This window comes from Gymnoscopelus braueri (assembly GCF_963280865.1).
Source record: "Gymnoscopelus braueri genome assembly, chromosome: 21".
Lineage (NCBI taxonomy): Eukaryota > Metazoa > Chordata > Actinopteri > Myctophiformes > Myctophidae > Gymnoscopelus > Gymnoscopelus braueri.
In genome coordinates, this window is record NC_137623.1 from 11,853,979 (window position 1) to 11,860,973 (window position 6,995).

Genomic DNA, 6,995 nt, shown 5'->3' on the forward strand with positions numbered 1-6,995 from the left:
TATGGCTAAACCCAGTGATGGAAGAAGTACTCACAATTTGCACTTATAGTAAAAGTATCAATACCCTATTTTAGAAATATTCTGTTACAAGTACAAGTTTGGCATTCAAAATTTACAAAATTACAAAAGAATTGGCATCAAAATATACCTAAAGTACCAAAAGTTAGTGCAGAAGGTCCTATAAGATTTAAAATGTATAAAAATACTTTGAAAATAGCCGATATACAAGCTCAAAAACATTTTTTTTCGCAAAGCAATATGTTGTGTGAGCTTATAGATCGGCTAATTTCAAATTGCCAGACTTTAAGTCTGAAGTGTTTTTTAAGAGTAATCAAAATCTACAAAGTAACTTGTAACTAAAGTTTTCAAATAATTGTAGCGGAGTAAAAGTACAATATTTGCCTTAAAATAATTAACAAGTATTTTTTTTACTAATTAAAAAGTAAAATTATTGAAAATTGATAGTACTCCAGTAAAGTAAAAAAATATCTCAAAATTGTACTTAAGTATGTACAGTATGGACAGCAGAATCAGAATCAACTTTATTGTTGCATCTCTCATTATTTACAGGTGTAAGAAATTGGGCGAAATTCTTTTTTGTCCAGGCTCTTGACATTGCAGTTACCGGAAGAGTTAGAACAGGGACAAATTATTGAAACAAAAATAACAGGAAGGCACAGTCAAGTCAATATACAAATCCATATAAGGTGCGTGAAATATAGTTAGGCCTATAATACAAAATAAAAAACAATAATAAAGAAAAAAAAGAAAAACGCCAACAAATTATTGATTGAAAACAATTGAGGTCATTGAGAGTCTGATACCATACATTCTATGATAAATACAAATTTGCTGAGAGTGGCCTAACTAGATCATGAAGTTTAAGTTCCTTCAGCAGGCTACTGAACTGAAGGCGCAGAAAATAAAATATAAGTCAGTTCAAACCGTACTCATACAGAGTATTAAATGTAACTGCATACTGTATGAACACAGATGTATAAATCAAGAATTATTTTCTGTACTTTCTATATCATTTATTTTCACTAGCCTTATATCATGCACAGACATCACAGCAGTATAGTCAAGTCAAGTAAATTACATTTTTATAGTACTGTACATTTCATACAAAGCAAACTCAATCCTCCCACGCACATAAAACCGTTCTAAACCTCACCCACCCACACATTCACATGATACATACATTTTATGACCCACCTACCACACCCCCACAACAACTCACACGTACACCATACAGGATGTGGGTGTGCATTTTTTTAAAGAGTGAAGTGTTGAGGTGAAGTATTAAATGTAACTTTTGATGTAACCCTTTTATTTATTTATTATTATTATCTTTATTTTTTTCTAAATACTTTTTATCCCACGATTTTGTAACCCATTTTTCACCCAGTGCCAAATGCCTAAGCTTGTAATCCTGGGCGCTACTCTCCCTCTGCCAGCCTGGGGAAAGCCCCGAACTGAGCTCATGCTTCCTTCAATGCATGAGGAGTGAGCAGGCCGCTTCTTATCACCTGACAGGGGGAAGTTCCCCCGGTAGGACGTAGCACGTGGTAGGAACACGTTATTCCAACCAGTTCTTATGTAACTGTTTTTATGAATAAAATGTAATTTTGTCCAATCTGTATGGTAGAGTATGTTAATACAATATCATCTGTATTGTGCGTGTGTTGTTTTATTAGAATTATGGAATTCTATGTAATGATGGATGTGTAAGACAATCAGATTTGTATAAGGGCTGCCCCAAAGGCACACACCTATAGGTACATGCTTGGTTAGTTTGACACTTTGTCCTGGGTTTTGACAAGCAAATCGTGATCCCAAAGAATGAGTCATAGGTGCGTGGTAGCCAAACTACAAGCTGCGACACTTTGTGAGCTTGTAGATCTGCACAACACTGGCGCACAACTAAGAATAAATCAGGCCTGGCACAAACCATGAGCCCTAGCACCACGTACATTGGCGTTTTGGAGCGCTACTTCCTCAGTTTTGTTTTGAACTGAATTCTGGGAATTGCAGTTCTACCAGACCATGGACAGCTACCACGGGTGTCGCCAAAAAGACAATGAATGTTACACAGTTAGGACTAAAATTTGAAATATTTGCGTGTCAAAATATTTTTGAACACGTATAAATTATGAACATTTGTTAATCCTGGTATATAGATTTGAGATTATTGAGATTAACGTGATTCTGTGTGTTTTTCAGGTCAAATACAAGGAGGAAGGAAAGAAGAGCATCTCTCAGAGTGTTTACTCTCATCTACCAGAGACCTCTGAGATTCAGTTTGCTAAAACTGTCTCTGAAATACAGAGTGAGGTGAGGATTCCCAGACCCGTTGAAAGAGATATGACACTCTTTAATCTGGCCGCGACCTACCTGGACGTGATCATATGGTTTATGTATGACGCGTGCTTCAACACCCATTATCAGGATTCAATATTTGGAACTATAGTATACAGTAGTGATGACCATACAGATGCAAAGGTTCCATTTTTTATTTAGATAGCATGTTATTTAGATGCTAGGTTCATTGTTTACCTCGTATCCTATAGTTCCAAGTTATTTTGATGAGGGTATATTGTTTACTTTAGACTGATGCTAGGTTATTATGTTGATAGTACATTGTTTAGACTGATGTTCTTGTTTTACTTGTGATCCTAGTTTTCTGAGGCGCTTCACTGTCTCTCTGCATTTGATGTATGCATTTACCTTGTATGTTGTAATGTTTGGAACTACTGCGCACCACGCCCTCGGGTCCTCTGTGATACGCACGGCTAGTTTGAAGTCAGTACTATGATGTCAGTATTGATGACATCAGGATCTCCATATTTGGGCATAAAGGATACACAGACAGACTGAAGTCTTTCCTTCTGTCTAGATACAGAGATCTCCATATATGGGCATGAAAGGGACACAGATAGACAGACAGATATGACCTACTGCCCACTCACTCACTCCCACACTTTAGGGATTGCTTTTTGTGCAAGAGTGAGATCATCCACATGTGATTAGCCTAGTTGTACCAGAGCCCTGTTGGTCAGCATTACCTGCTTCCACCTCTCACGACGAGGACGTAGGGTTGGACTTTGAGAGACAAATGTTTTTATTATTTTTATCGTTGGACACAGTGGGTCACTGAGTAAGAGCTATAGTCCCTATAGCTATAGTATTGAGGTACTTGACTGCATATATCATGGCATGCGCTCTTACTCAGTGAACCACCCCACCCACCCCTTTTTATGTATTTTTATTTTGTTTTATGTTTTAGAATACAATTTACATCCTCGGATTCACATGGATCTAAAATCTCCTGCCCAGATGGCCAGCTGTTTTATTTGTATTCAGTTTATGTTATACAATTTTTTGGTTGATATATATTAGGCAATTTATTTAAAACTAGACCATACCCGTTGGGGGATATGCGTCATGGTCCGCTTGTTTCACCGATGTGGCAACACCGGCGCTTGTTTCACGCACATGATTTGGAAACCCGGGAGCCAGCGAACACAAAACCGCTAATAAACAGCTGACTTTTGGGGAAAGCGAAAAATGGATGTTCCGTGGGTGTTCCGTGCACATGGTAATGGTCAATGGCTGTGTGCAAATGCAGATCAATTGCTCCAGCCACTGAAGAGAACCGGGCAGAAGAGATTTTGGGCACACGCACACCACACGCACAGATGATGGAATCATTTACTGCCCTCCCCTCAAACGCAGTACGAGGTGGAGGGTTGATTCTTTCTGGATGTTATAGTCAGAAAGGGTGCGACCGTCTTCGAGTTGCTTTCCAGCAAAGATGAGCCTTTGCTGGTCGGGGGGAATGCCTTCTTTATCCTGTATTTTGGCCTTGACGTTCTCAATGTTATCACTTGGCTCAACCTCCAGGGTGATGGTCTTGCCGGTGAGGGTCTTGACGAAGATCTGCATCCCTCCCCTCAGACGCAGCACGAGGTGGAGGGTTGACTCTTTCTGGATGTTGTAATCAGAAAGGGTGCGACCGTCTTCGAGTTGCTTTCCAGCAAAGATGAGCCTTTGCTGGTCGGGGGGAATGCCTTCTTTATCCTGTATTTTGGCCTTGACGTTCTCTATGTTATCACTTGGCTCAACCTCCAGGGTGATGGTCTTGCCGGTGAGGGTCTTGACGAAGATCTGCATCCCTCCCCTCAGACGCAGCACGAGGTGGAGGGTTGACTCTTTCTGGATGTTGTAATCAGAAAGGGTGCGACCGTCTTCGAGTTGCTTTCCAGCAAAGATGAGCCTTTGCTGGTCGGGGGGAATGCCTTCTTTATCCTGTATTTTGGCCTTGACATTCTCAATGTTATCACTTGGTTCAACCTCCAGGGTGATGGTCTTGCCAGTGAGCGTCTTGACGAAGATCTGCATCCCTCCCCTCAGACGCAGCACGAGGTGGAGGGTTGACTCTTTCTGGATGTTGTAATCAGAAAGGGTGCGACCGTCTTCGAGTTGCTTTCCAGCAAAGATGAGCCTTTGCTGGTCGGGGGAATGCCTTCTTTATCCTGTATTTTGGCCTTGACATTCTCAATGTTATCACTTGGTTCAACCTCCAGGGTGATGGTCTTGCCAGTGAGCGTCTTGACGAAGATCTGCATCCCTCCCCTCAGACGCAGCACAAGATGGAGTGTGGATTCTTTCTGGATGTTGTAATCAGAAAGGGTGCGACCGTCTTCGAGTTGCTTTCCAGCAAAGATGAGCCTTTGCTGGTCGGGGGGAATGCCTTCTTTATCCTGTATTTTGGCCTTGACGTTCTCTATGTTATCACTTGGCTCAACCTCCAGGGTGATGGTCTTGCCGGTGAGGGTCTTGACGAAGATCTGCATCCCTCCCCTCAGACGCAGCACGAGGTGGAGGGTTGACTCTTTCTGGATGTTGTAATCAGAAAGGGTGCGACCGTCTTCGAGTTGCTTTCCAGCAAAGATGAGCCTTTGCTGGTCGGGGGGAATGCCTTCTTTATCCTGTATTTTGGCCTTGACATTCTCAATGTTATCACTTGGTTCAACCTCCAGGGTGATGGTCTTGCCAGTGAGCGTCTTGACGAAGATCTGCATCCCTCCCCTCAGACGCAACACGAGGTGGAGGGTTGACTCTTTCTGGATGTTGTAATCAGAAAGGGTGCGACCGTCTTCGAGTTGCTTTCCAGCAAAGATGAGCCTTTGCTGGTCGGGGGGAATGCCTTCTTTATCTTGTATTTTGGCCTTGACGTTCTCTATGTTATCGCTTGGTTCAACCTCCAGGGTGATGGTCTTGCCGGTGAGGGTCTTCACAAAAATCTGCATGTTTTTGCAAGTTGAGTGACTGTGTACAGTGAATGTGAACAGCCGTAAGAGAATCTAGAATATTTGTTATATGATCTGAAAGCAACACTTAACTCACACAGACTGAAATTCTTGCACTGTCTGTCTCCCTTTTATGTAGGTGGTGAAATCACAAATCACAGTGATGTCACAGTTCCTTGTATGGTTATTGGCTGAGAGGCATTGTCAATGTCTCCAAAATTAGAAATGCTAGACTGGACTTGGACCTCGGTGTACCACCACCACAACAACAACTCAAGAGGGCTTGTGGTGACTGTTACAGGCTATTTAGTGTTGGCTTCTTAGCTAATATCATATTTCTGTCGCTAGTATTATTAACCTTATTCTGTTCTGGATAGGTTGGGTGGCGTAGCGGGGGCAGGGCCACGGTTCAGGGAGCGTGTGATGGCAGCAGGCGGCACGTTGCCTTTGGTCGTAGGCAGCGTGGGCGTTTTGCTGCTTTATCGTATGCTTGTCCGTCTCCGAGCGGGAGCTGCCATCCAGGATGCTGTAGTGGTCATCACAGGAGCCAGCTCTGGCCTTGGGAAAGAGTGCGCGCGGGTCTTCCACGCCGCAGGAGCTCGACTGGTACTCACTGCCACCCGGCTACAGGCAGTGGTCCAGGAACTTGCAGAAAGCCTGTCAGACATTCGGCGACAGCAGACGCACACCCCCCGCGTGGTGACCTTTGACCTGGCTGACACTGACGCAGTGCAGAGCGCAGCAGAGGAGGTGTTGAGGTGTTACGGCCAGGTGGACGTCCTCGTCAATAATGCCGGCATCAGTTATCGCGGCAGCATCCTCGAGACGCATCTGTCGGTGCAACGGAACGTCATGGATACGAATCACTTTGGGCCCGTTGCTCTTACACACGCCATCCTGGCCTCCATGGTTCGCCGTCGCAGTGGCCATATCGTGGTCATCAGCAGTGTTCAGGGGAAAATAGCTATTCCTTACAGATCAGCTTATGCCGCCCTCCAAGCATGCCACCCAGGCCTACTTTGACTGCTTGAGAGCAGAGGTAGAGCGCTACGGGGTCCCGGTGACCGTCATCAGCCCCGGTTACATCCGAACCAACCTTTCGCTCAATGCCGTCACGGGGGACGGCTCCAAGTATGGAGTTTTAGACAAGACCACGGCGGCGGGCCGAGACCCCGGGGACGTGGCCCGGGCAGTTCTGAAGGCCGACCGCCAGAGGAGCGAAGACGTCCTGCTGGCCGCGGCGCTGCCCACCCTCGCCGTCTACCTCCGCACGCTGTGGCCCGCTCTCTTCTTCAGACTCATGTCCTCACTCGCTCGCAAGGAAGAAGAACCTAAAGCTGAATGAGACACAGAGATACGCAAGCGGTTGAAGCGGCATGTGTGAAGCTGTTAATAGGCTTTATGCACAGCAGCCATATTGGAAAGAAATTGGGCCTCTTCCTTACTTCCTTCACAGGTGTTACCAATGATTCTAATGAAGGCTCTGTTCCATTTTGTGTAGCACAGTGGTTCTCAAACCTTTTAATTTCAAGGACCCCCATAACTCTGAGTGTATACAAATGGAACCAAATAGACCCTTACAGGTCCATTTGGTTCCATTTGTACACTCTCAGAGTTACACACCCGCAAGGGGCCATTTGGAACCCCCTCAGGGAACCATGAGGGTCCCTGGACCACACTTTG

At 44.5% G+C, this 6,995-nt stretch overlaps 1 pseudogene across 1 annotated transcript; it reads left to right on the forward strand.

Moving 5' to 3' along the window:
- The first annotated feature begins 2,046 nt into the window (after nucleotides 1-2,046).
- On the forward strand, nucleotides 2,047-6,657 carry LOC308076873 (dehydrogenase/reductase SDR family member 7B-like; annotated as a pseudogene). Its single transcript has 3 exons — nucleotides 2,047-2,094; nucleotides 2,224-2,411; nucleotides 5,690-6,657. The product of its transcript is annotated as a dehydrogenase/reductase SDR family member 7B-like (transcript).
- Nucleotides 6,658-6,995: the final 338 nt, after the last annotated feature.